Source organism: Mandrillus leucophaeus, unplaced genomic scaffold (genome assembly GCF_000951045.1).
Source record: "Mandrillus leucophaeus isolate KB7577 unplaced genomic scaffold, Mleu.le_1.0 Scaffold3, whole genome shotgun sequence".
In the NCBI taxonomy this organism is placed as follows: Eukaryota; Metazoa; Chordata; class Mammalia; order Primates; family Cercopithecidae; genus Mandrillus; species Mandrillus leucophaeus.
Window position 1 is genome coordinate 256360 of NW_012103142.1, and position 11596 is coordinate 267955.

Sequence of the window (11596 nt, forward strand, 5' to 3'; positions counted from 1 at the left end):
GTTAGCCAGGATAGTCTCGATCTCCTGACCTCGTGATCCGCCCGTCTCGGCCTCCCAAAGTGCTGGGATTACAGGCTTGAGCCACTGCGCCCGGCTGTTTATTTACTTTTTGAGATGGAGTTTTGCTCTGTTGCCTAGGCTGGACTACAGTGATATGATCTTGGCTCACTGCAACCTCTGCCTCCTGGGTTCAAGCGATTCTCCTGCCTAAGCCTCCCAAGTAGCTGGGACTACAGGTGTGTGCCACCACGCCTGGCTAATTTTGTATTTTTAGGAGAGACAGGGTTTCACCATGTTGGCCAGGCTGGTCTTGAACTCCAGACCTCAGGTGATCTGCCCACCTGGGCCTCCCAAAGTGCTGCGATTACAGGCCTGAGCCACTGCACCCAGTCTATTATTATTATTTTAGAGACAAAGTGTCACCATGTTGCCCAGGCTGGTCTTGAACTCCTGAGCTCAAGTGATACTTCTGCCTTAGCCGCTCAAAGTGCTGGGATTACAGGCCTGAGCCACTGAACCTGGCTGGTTCACATGATCTTTATAATATTCCCCAACTTCCTGTATTCTGTATGTTTGGATGGTTGTTCTACAAACATTCAGTACAAAGCGCTATGCTAGACCCTGATTAATACACTGCCCCCAAAGGGTTCACAGGTATTGCCAAAGATAGACAAGCTATTACAATGTGATAGGATAATTTGATGATAGTGGGCAGTACAAACCGCTTGAATGCCACAAAGAAAGCTAAGTAAAGACCTTTTCTCGGTCAGCAGAGGTTTCACAAACACAACTTCCATGTGCCACAGTATGGTCATGGGTGTGGATGGCTGAACTGACATGGAGATGGTAAACAGAGGAGTTGAAGTGAGAAGTATAGGGCCAGGGGTGATAGCCTTCCCCAAAGTTTGTTTCTGAAAGTTACGAGGTATGGCGCTCAGAAGGGTCTGAAAAATGTGACTGGCTAAGAAGGTAAATTCTAACTGGGATTTGTCAGCATCTCAAAAGAGCCACGCCATAATCCCATCCCCATGATAAGGACTGTGAACATATTGGGAAAGGGGATGAGGAGGGGTCAACCTATCTTGGATCTGCTACAGTCCCATCCATCAGCTATTCTTGACACATTCTATGGGTGGCTATATCCATTGGCCAGGATCCTTTGGTTGCAAGCACTGGAAGCTGGCTCTGGCTAACCTCATCAGAAGAGGAATTTATGGCAGGATGTGGGGTGGCTCCTGGAATTGAAAGAAGGGCCAAAGGACCAGCCATCAGAAGGATAAGACCTGGGTCAGCGTCGGGGATCCATGGAGCAGGAACTCCAAGGCATACGGTTTGGGATGATGACCCATTCTTGTCTCTTGTGTCACTCATCTCAAGATAAAATTTCCCGGGGAAAGAACTTAAGCCTCATGACCACCCTCTAACCAGAGCACCTTGATGATATAGTCCATCAAGATGGCAACAAAGTGGGCATGAAATCCTCAAAGGCAATTGAAGTCCTAGGACAGAAAAGTGGAGAATGGGTTCTGGCCAGGCCACAGCAACAGAGACACACTGGACAATCTCCATATGTTACACATTTTGGGATCCCAAAGCCTCAGGTATACTTGCTACTTAGTGGGTGCTGAAGTTGCCCAACTTCCACCTCTGCCTGCTGGATGTAAGGCAGAATTGTTTCCTGACTCTCCTTAATACCCATGACACTTTGTCCTTACTGGTATTAAACCAATTACAATAGCTTGTTAGAGTTTTTCTTTTTTTGTTTGTAGGTATTATACAGAAAACAAGTGCAGAAATTAAAGATTTTGGTTTACACAAATAAACTTGTTACCTCTCTGCCTCTGTCCTTCAGAAGATGCAGTGGAGGAGATGTCCAATCTGTTGTCAAGGGATAGCCCCATTCCCAGAGCCTTTGCTCTTTTAATTATCACCTCTCTCCTTTATCTTTACCCTCTCTGTCTCTGTAGTTCCTCATTACATTTAACCGTGCTCATAGGGTAGTGAGAATTAATACATGTAAAATACTTAGAACAGTGCCTTGCACACAGTAATCACTCAGTAAGTGTTAGCTGTTATTATGAGTGAGACCAGTAGTCATCAGTTCCCCACACCTTTACTGCGATCAGTTCTCCCACGGAGGGATCACGTTCATAATAAAGAAAATTGCAAGATGGGGGAAATAAGAGCTATCAGAGCACATAGCAGAGGTCCTAGCCTGACCTAATAATTGGGAGATTTCTAGATGAAATGGAAACATTTCTAGTGAAGGGGTAAAATATTTTCAACAAAATTAGAAATGAGGCACATAGTATTTAGTAAGGATTACATATTATCATTATCATTACCTATCTCATAAATGCTACAGTTCTTCAGGGTCCTTTATGCCCTCTTCTAAATTTACACACTCTGGGGTGATTTTTTTTTCCCCCTATGCAGAACTCATGTTGAAATTCCTGGGTGACTTTATCCACTCTTTCGAGTTGAACCATTTAAATAGTGATGACCTTTAATTTAATGTATTTCTTTAAATTTTATTATTATCATTATTATTATTTGAGACAGAGTCTTGCTCTGTTGCCCATGCTGGTGTGCAATGGTGCCATCTCACCTCACTGTAACTTCCACCTCCTAGATTCAAGCGATTCTCCTGCCTCAGCCTCCCGAATAGCTGGGATTATAGGTGCCTGCCACCACGCCTGGCTAATTTTTGTATTTTTAGTAAAGACAGAGTTTCACCATGTTGGCCAGGCCGGTCTCGAACTCCTGCCCTCAGGTGATCTGCCTGCCTCGTCCTTCCAAAGTGCTGGGATTACAGGCATGAGCCACTACACCCAGCCAACCTTTAATTTTATACCTCTAGTTTTACTGGGCCCCAAACCCACTTGGATTTCTTCCTTCTTTCCTTTCTTTTTTCAACAATGAATGCCTGCTGTATACCAGACACTGAAGAAAAGAGCAGAAGGCATCATAGGGGCTTGAACTCTGGATGATGTCTTTAAGAGACAAGACGTTTAAACCAGCCATATGCCATAGACATCTCAAGCTCAACATGTCTAAAGTACTCCACCCCACCTCTAGCCAGCTCTCCTCTGTTGTTTCCAGATTTGGTAATGGTTCCATCATCAACCCAAATGCCCAAGGTTTAAACCTGGGAGGGTTCCTTGCCAGCAGCTCTCTCACCTCCCATACCTGTCCTACCAAAGCTATCTCCTAAATATTTCACATTGATGCACTCCTTACCCACTTCTGCCACTACAACCTCCTAACTGGTTCTTTGTCTCCTGTCTTGCTTCCCTCTGTATTTCACCCTATGCACTAGGACCAGAGTAATCTTTCTAAAGCAAAAATTAATGTTTCACCACTCTCCAGCTTAAACCTTTAATTGGCTTCCTCTTGCTCTTTCATGAGGTCCGAGTGATCTGGTCCCAGTTACTGGTCCCAGGCTTTGGCTTTTCCTGCTTCTCATGCTCATCTCTCTACCTAGTATAGTTTCCCGTCAGTGGAATAATTCCTGCTCTTCGGATACTAGTTTAAACCTCACTTCATCTAGAAATCTTGATGAAGAATTACATGGGACCAGGGTAGGACCTCTGCTATGTGCTCTGATAGCTCTTGATTCCCCATATTTTTCAATTTCCTTTATTCAATAAGTAATTGCATTTGGAAGGGGGTTGTGAGTCGAAAGCCTGTCTATTGGGTACTCCACTCAGTATCTGAGTGCCATATACCCATGTAACAAACCTGCATATGTACCCCCTCTATCTAAAATGAAAGTTTAGGCTGTTCTGCCTATGGAATAGCCCTGCTCTGTCTATGGAGCAGCCATTAAAATAAAAAATAAAAGTTGAGAAAAAACATACATGCCAACTATCTAGTGTTACTCATGTGTGGGCACTGCTCTAGGCACAATGATCAGTCCCTGTTCTTTTTATTTATTAATTTATTATTATTATTATTTGAGACAGAGTCTCGCTTTGTTGCCCAGGCTGGAGTGCAATGGCGCCATCGAGGCTCACTGCAACCTCCGCCTCCCAGGTTCAAGCAATTCTCCTGCCTCAGCCTCCTGAGTAGCTGGGATTACAGGCATGTGCCACCATGCCCAGCTAATTTTTGTATTTTTAGTAGGACAGGGATTCACCATTTTGGCCAGGCTGGACTCAAACTCCTGACCTCAAGTGATCCACCTGCCTCAGCCTTCCAAAGTGCTGGGATTGCAGGCGTGAGCCACCACACTCGGCCATATTTATTATTTTTTAATTGAGGTGGGGTCCAGCCATGCTCCCCAGGCTGGTCTCAAACTCCTGGGCTACTCAGGCGATCTGCCTGCCTTGGCCTCCCAAAGTGCTGGGATTATAAATGTAAGCCACTATGCCCGGGCAGTGCCTGTTCTCATAAGCTTACACTGCAGTGCTGTAAATGAAATAAACTAGATAAGGAGGAGAGTAACAGAAAAGGAGGGCATACTATATACATTAATCTAATATTCAAAGGGGAAGTAAAGGCCCAGACATGCAAAGAAAAGGGAGAAGATGGTTTACTAAAGTGTTTAACAGATGCACAAGCCAAGAAAGAGAAAAAGAATGGTTTGCTTAACAAGGAGACCAGTGGACCTAGAGCTACAGGGAAAGAGGGAAAAGATGTGGTTGAAGAGGTAGGATGCTGCTGGGTCATATAGAGCCTTTGACATCATGATAAAGAATTTGGCTTTGGAAGTGCAATGGGAAGGCAATAAAAAGTTTTAAGTAGGGGAGTAATAATCTTTTAACATTTTAGAGAGACTCGTTCTAGCTAGAGTGAATATTGGCTCATTAGGGGGCAAGGGTGAAAGTGGGGAGACCAATCAGACCATTTTAGTAGTGCAGACAAGAGATGGGTAAAGGCAGCAGATAGGCAGAGAACTAGATGAATTAAAGCTACTCTATTTGGAGGCAGAGCTGACAGGATATTTCGATGGATTAATGTAGAGATTGTGGGAAAGTTAAAAAAAAAAAAAGATCTGTAAAGTTTTGGCTTGAGGAATTGAATTAGAGGTAATTTAATGAGTGGAAGACAGGAATAAAAGAACTTCGGAGTGGATCAAGAGTTTTGTATAGGTCAGGCATAGTGGCTTATGACTGTAATCCCAGCACTTTGGGAGGTCAAAATGGAGAGACAACTTGAGGTCAGGAGTTCAAGCCCAGCCTGTCCAACATGGTGAAACCCCGTCTCTACTAAAAATACAAAAATTAGCTGGGCGTGGTGGTGGGTGCCTGTAATCCCAGCTACTCGGGAGGCTGAGGCAGGAGAATCACTTGAACTGGGGAGGCGTGGGTTGCAGTGAGCCATGCACTACTGTGCTCCAGCCTGGGTGACAGAGTGAGACTCCATCTCAAAAAAAAAAAAAAAAAAAGAGTTTTGTAGAAATCACTATAAGCTATCCAAGATGTATTTATCAGGTGTTCTTCTAGATCGGGGGTTGGCAAACTTAGTCTATGAAGGATCGAATAGTAAACATTTTAGGCTTTGCATGCCAAGAAACAAAATCAAGGATATTATATAAGTACTTTGAAAATAAAACAAATTTCCATGAATTGTCATTGACAAATTTGTTTTATAAAGAAACAATATTTATTTCTTACATTTTTGGAGGCTGGAAGTCCAGGGTCAAGAGGGTGCATCTGGTGAGAGCCTTCTTGCTGATGGGGACTCTGCAGAGTCCCAAGAGGATGCAGGACATCACATGGTGAGAAGGGTGAGTATGCTTTGATAACATAAAAAAAGTAATAATTGAATGCAATTTTTTTGTAATATAGATTTGCTGATTAATTGGGGTTCAAATTTAGTGTTCCTCCTCATCAAAGTCAACTGCAAATGTGCATCTTTTTTTTTTTTTTTTTTTTTTGAGACACAGTTTTACTCTGTTATCCAGGCTGGAGTGCAGTGGCATGATCTCAGCTCACGGCAACCTCTGCCTCCCAGGTTCAAGCGATTCTCCCGCCTCAACCTCCTGAGTAGCTGGGACTATCGGTGCATGCCACCATGCCTGGCTAAGTTTTGTATTTATAGTAGAGATAGGGTTTCGCCATGTTGACCAGTCTGGTCTTGAACTCCTGACCCACCTGGGCCTCCCAAAGTGGTGGGATTTCAGGCATGAGAGACTGCGTCTGGCCCTAAATATTCATCTGTTAATGCTGATCTACAATGAGATTTTACATATTTCATCTTTGAAAATGTCTTTACAAAGGTAGGTATTGCCAAATACTGATATCAATCCAAGACCATCTGGTTTTGATTGGGTATATTCATTACTTGGAAGGCTTTTTATAATTCTATTATATTCTTATATGGTTTGGCTGTGTCCCCATTCAAATCTCAACTTGAATTGTATCTCCCAGAATTCCCCTGTGTTGCGGTAGGGATCTAGGGGGAAGTAATTGAATCATGGGGGCCAGTCTTTCCTGTGCTATTCTCATGATAGTGAATAAGTCTCACGAGATCTGATGGGTTTATCAGGGGTTTCTGCTTTTGCTTCTTCCTCATTTTCTCTTGCCACTGCCATGTAAGAAGTGCCTTTCACCTGCTGTGATTCTGAGACCTCCCCAGCCATGTGGAACTGTAAGTCCAATTAAACCCTTTTTTCTTCTCAGTCTGGGATATGTTTTTATCAGCAGCATGAAAACAGACTAATACAGTAAATTGGTAACAGTAGAGTGAGATGCTGCTGAAAAGATACCCGAAAATGTGGAAGTGACTTTGGAACTGGATAACAGGCAGAGGTTGGAACAGTTTGGAGGGCTCAGAAGAAGACAGGAAAATGTGGGAAAGTTTGAAACTTCCTAGACTCTTGTTGAATGGCTTTGCCCAAAATGCTGATAGCAATATGGACAATAAGATCCAGGCTGAGGTGGTCTCAGATGGAGATGAGGAACTTGTTGGGAACTGGAGCAAAAGTTATTCTTGCTATGTTTTAGCAAAGAGACTGGTGGCATTTTGCCCCTGCCCCAGAGATTTGTGGAACTTTAAACTTGAGAGAGATGATTTAGGGTGTCTGGCACAAGAAATTTCAAAGGAGCAAAACATTCAAGAGGTGACTTGGATACTGATAAAGGCATTCAGTTCTATAAGGGAAGCAGAGCATAAAAGTTTGGAAAATTTGCAGCCTGACAATGTGATAGAAAAGAAAAACCCATTTTCTCAGGAGAAATTCAAGCCTGCTGCAGAAATTTGCATAAGTAGCAAGGAGCCTAATGTTAATCCCCAAGACTGTGGGGAAACTATCTCCAGGCCATGTCAGACACCTTCACAGCAGCCCCTCCCATCACGGTCCTGGAGGCCCAGAAGGAAAAGGTCCGTAGGCTGGGCTCAAGATCCCCATGCTGTGTGCAGCCTAGGGACCTGGTGTCCTGTGTCCCAGCAACTCCAGCCATGGCTGAAAGGGGCCAATGTACAGCTTGGGCTGTGAAGCCCCAAGCCTTGGCAGCTTCCATGTGGTGTTGAGCCTACAGGTACACAGAAGTCAAGAATTGAGGTTTGGGAACCTTGACCTAAATTTCAGAAGATGTGTGGAAAGGCCTGGATGATCAGGCAGAAGTTTTCCGCAGGGTCAGAGCCCTCATGGAGAACCTCTGCTAGGGTAGTGCAGAAAGGAAATGTGGGGTCAGAGACCCCCACAAAGTTCCTACTGGGGCACTGCCTAGTGGAGCTGTGAGAAGAGGGCACTGTCCTCCAGACCCCAGAATGGTAGATTCACTGACAGCGTGCACCGTTTGCCTGGAGAAGCCACAGACACTCAACTCTAGCCTATGAAAGCAGTGGGAGGGAGGCTGTACCATGAAAACCCACGGGGCAGAGCTGCCCAAGACCATGGGAACCCACTTTATGCATCAGCATGACTTGGATGTGAGACCTGGAGTCAAAGGAGATCATTTTGGAGCTTTAAAATTTGACTGTCCTGTTGGATTTTGGACTTGCATGGGCCCCGTAACCCCTTTATTTTGGCCAATTTCTTCCATTTGGAATGACTGTATTTACCTAGTATCTGTACCCCAACTGTATCTAGGAAGTAACTAGCTTACTTTTGATTTTACAGGCTCATAGGTGGAAGGAACTTGCCTTGTCTCAGATGAGACTTTGGACTGTGGACTTATGGGTTAATGCTGAAATGAGTTAAGACCTTGGGAGACTGTTGGAAAGGCATAATTGGTTTTGAAATACAAAGACATGAACTAAGTGGGGGCCAAGGGTGGAATGGTATGGTTTGGCTGTGTCCCCATTCAAATCTCAACTCGAATTGTATTTCCCAGAATTCCCACATGTTGTGGGAGGGACCTAGGGAGAGGTAATTGAATCATGGGGGCTGGTCTTTCCTGTCCTATTCTTGTGATAGTGAATCAGTCTTACAAGATCTGATGGGTTTATCAGGGGTTTCCGCTTTTGCATCTTCCTTGTTTTCTCTTGCCTCCGCCATGTAAGAAATGCCTTTCACCTCCCACCATGATTCTGAGGCCTCAGCCATGTGGAACTGTAAGTCCAATTAAACATTTTTTTTCTTCTCAGTCTCAGGTATGTCTTTATCAGCATCATGAAAACAGGCTAATACATATACTTTTCTTGATCCTTGCCTTTTAGCATATCATTACATTGTAGGTTAATCACCTCCAAATGAGGGTTAGGTAGAAGCTCCTCAATTGCACAGTTAAATGAAATATAGAATTTTTTTTTTTTTTGGAAACAGGGTCTCACTTTGTCATCCAGGCTGGAGTGCAGTGGTGTGATCTCGGCTCACTGCAGCTCGACCACCTGGGTTCAAGCGATCCTCTTGTCTCAGCCTCCCAAGTAGCTGGGACTGTAGGTATGTGCCACCACCCACAGCTAAGTTTTGTATTTTTTGTAGAGACAGGGTTTCTACAGAAACCCTGGCCAGGCTTGTCTCAAACTCCTGGGATCAAGTGATCTGCCTGCCTGGGCCTCCCAAAGTGCTAGGATTATAGGCGTGAGCCCCCAAGCCCTGCCTGAAATATAGAAATTTCCTTTGCACTTGCACTGAGGACCAAAAAACCTGCTAGAACTGTGGTTTGAGCTCAGAAAATATATCTGCTGCAAATTTTGTATGGGAATGGAGATTTTGGTTCTTGTTTTAGCTTTTGATGATAGGAAATATATAAAGTAGCTTAACCTGATTCAAACAACTTTAATAAATTTACTGTAGTATAAGTTTCACAATAAGCACCTTTTTACCTTGTAATTTTAGATTAAATTCATCGAGGCCATGTTCTCACTTGTAAGTGGTAGCTAAACAATGAGAACACATACACCAAGAGGGGAGCAATAGACACTGAGGCCTACTTGAATGTGGAGGGTGGGAGGAAGGAGATCAGAAAAAATACCTATCAGGTACTATGTTTATTACCTGGGTGAGTAAATAATCTATATACCAAACCCCTGGTGACACACAGTTTACCTATATAACAAACCTGCCCATGTACCCCTAAACTTAAAAGTTTTTAAAAAAGATTTATTTTAAGGAATTAGCTCACACAATTGTGGGGGCTGACAAGTCTGAAATTTGTAGGGCAGGTCAGCAGGATGGAAACTCAGGCAGAATTTCAATGTTACAGTCTTGAGGCAGAATACTTTCTTTTCCAGGAAACCTCAGTCTTGCTCTTAAGACTTTTGACTAATTGGATGAGTCCTACCCATATCATCAAGGGTAATCTACTTTACTTAAAGTCAGTTGATTATAAGTGTTAATTATATCTACAAGATACCCTTAGAGCAATATGTAGACTAGTGTTTGAACAAAGAACTGGACACCATAGCCTATCCAAGTTGACACAGAAAGTTTAACTATTACATGTGTTTGAAGGCATGTTCAGAAAATTTTCTATCTCAGCCCTGAGCTCAAGAAAATTTTTTTTTTTTTTTTTTTTGAGATGGAGTCTCGCGCTGTGTCACCCAGGCTGGAGTGCAGTGGCGCGATCTCAGCTCACTGCAAGCTCCGCCTCCCGGGTTCACGCCATTCTCCTGCCTCAGCCTCCGAGTAGCTGGGACTACAGGCGCCCGCCACCACGCCTGGCTAGTTTTTTGTATTTTTAGTAGAGACGGGGTTTCACCATGTTAGCCAGGATGGTCTCGATCTCCTGACCTCGTGATCCACCCGCCTCGGCCTCCCAAAGTGCTGGGATTACAGGCTTGAGCCACCGTGCCCGGCCTCAAGAAAATCTTAACATCTCTTTGCCACCACTATGTCAATGTACTGCTGTATGGTAGGACAAGTCAGGATATTCAACTTCTATTTCTAACAAAAACTGTTTTAGTTCAGTCTGCTACAACAAATTAACACAGACTGTTAGCTTAAACAACAAACACGTATTTTTCACAGTTCTGGAGATTGGAAAGCCCAAGATGTAGATGGCTATCTTCTCATATTTTCACAAGACAGAGAGCAGAGAGAAGCAAGCTCTCTTGTGTCTCTTCTTATAATGATACTAATCTCATTCACAAAGATCCACCCTCATGACCTAATTACTTCCCAAAGGCCACACCACCAAATACCATCATATTGGAATTAGGGGTTAGCATATGAATTTTGGGGGTACATAAACATTCAGTTCAAAGCATTGACAATGTTAAGACCACGAGATGCAAATGAAGTTCACTGTTGACACACTGGTTCAATAACACATGATAAATTAAAATATTCTTCACAGTGTACCTACTGATGGTTATTACAGTGAATAACCACAGGCTTTAAACACCTTACATTTTCACATGCTTTGCAAATATGCCTCACTACAACGTTTCCTTTACCACCATCACTTGTAGCACATCTTAGTAGGTTCCACTTCAGGCTGTATGGAAGTAGTGTTTTCTCAACTTTTTTGAAAGTATTATCTTATGTAATTGTTCCAAACATACTGTTGATAGCAGCTGATTCTTCATTCACTCCAAACTTCACAATGACTCCTTGAATAAATAACAGTTAAGCAGTGTCAGTAGCATCTGTCCACTCATCAAGAGCCAAGGGAAAATCACATTTAATCATTGGATTTGTTTTTAGTTGATTATTGATTTTTATCCCAGTGTCCTCAACTCTTCAAGCACTGTTCTTGATGAATAAGAGTCTTAAACAAATTTATTTTCTCTAGACACACTTCTTTGGCTTCTGCATCACATGATTTAATTAACTCATTATTGATAAATGGCTTTCCTTGCTTGGCTACAAATGAGCTATGTGGAAACTTACTGTGATTGTAGCTTTATTTTAATTTTGTGTGTGTGAATAAATTCTGCTGTGATTAAATTTTTTTCAAAAAAGCTTTCTAATTTTTCTGACTGTTGCTTTCTTGTGAATTGGGAACATTGTGATGACTACTCAGTCTGTAATGTCAATGTATATATTCTTTTTGTGTGTGTGAGATGGAGTCTCACTCTGTCACCCAGGCTGGAATGCGGTGGCACCATCTCAGCTCACTGCAAGCTCCACCTCCCGGGTTCACATCATTCTTCTGCCTCAGCCTCCCAAGTAGCTGGGACTACAGGCACCTGCCACCATGCCTGGCTAATTTTTTGTATTTTTAGTAGAGACGGGGTTTCACCATGTTAGCCAGGATGGTCT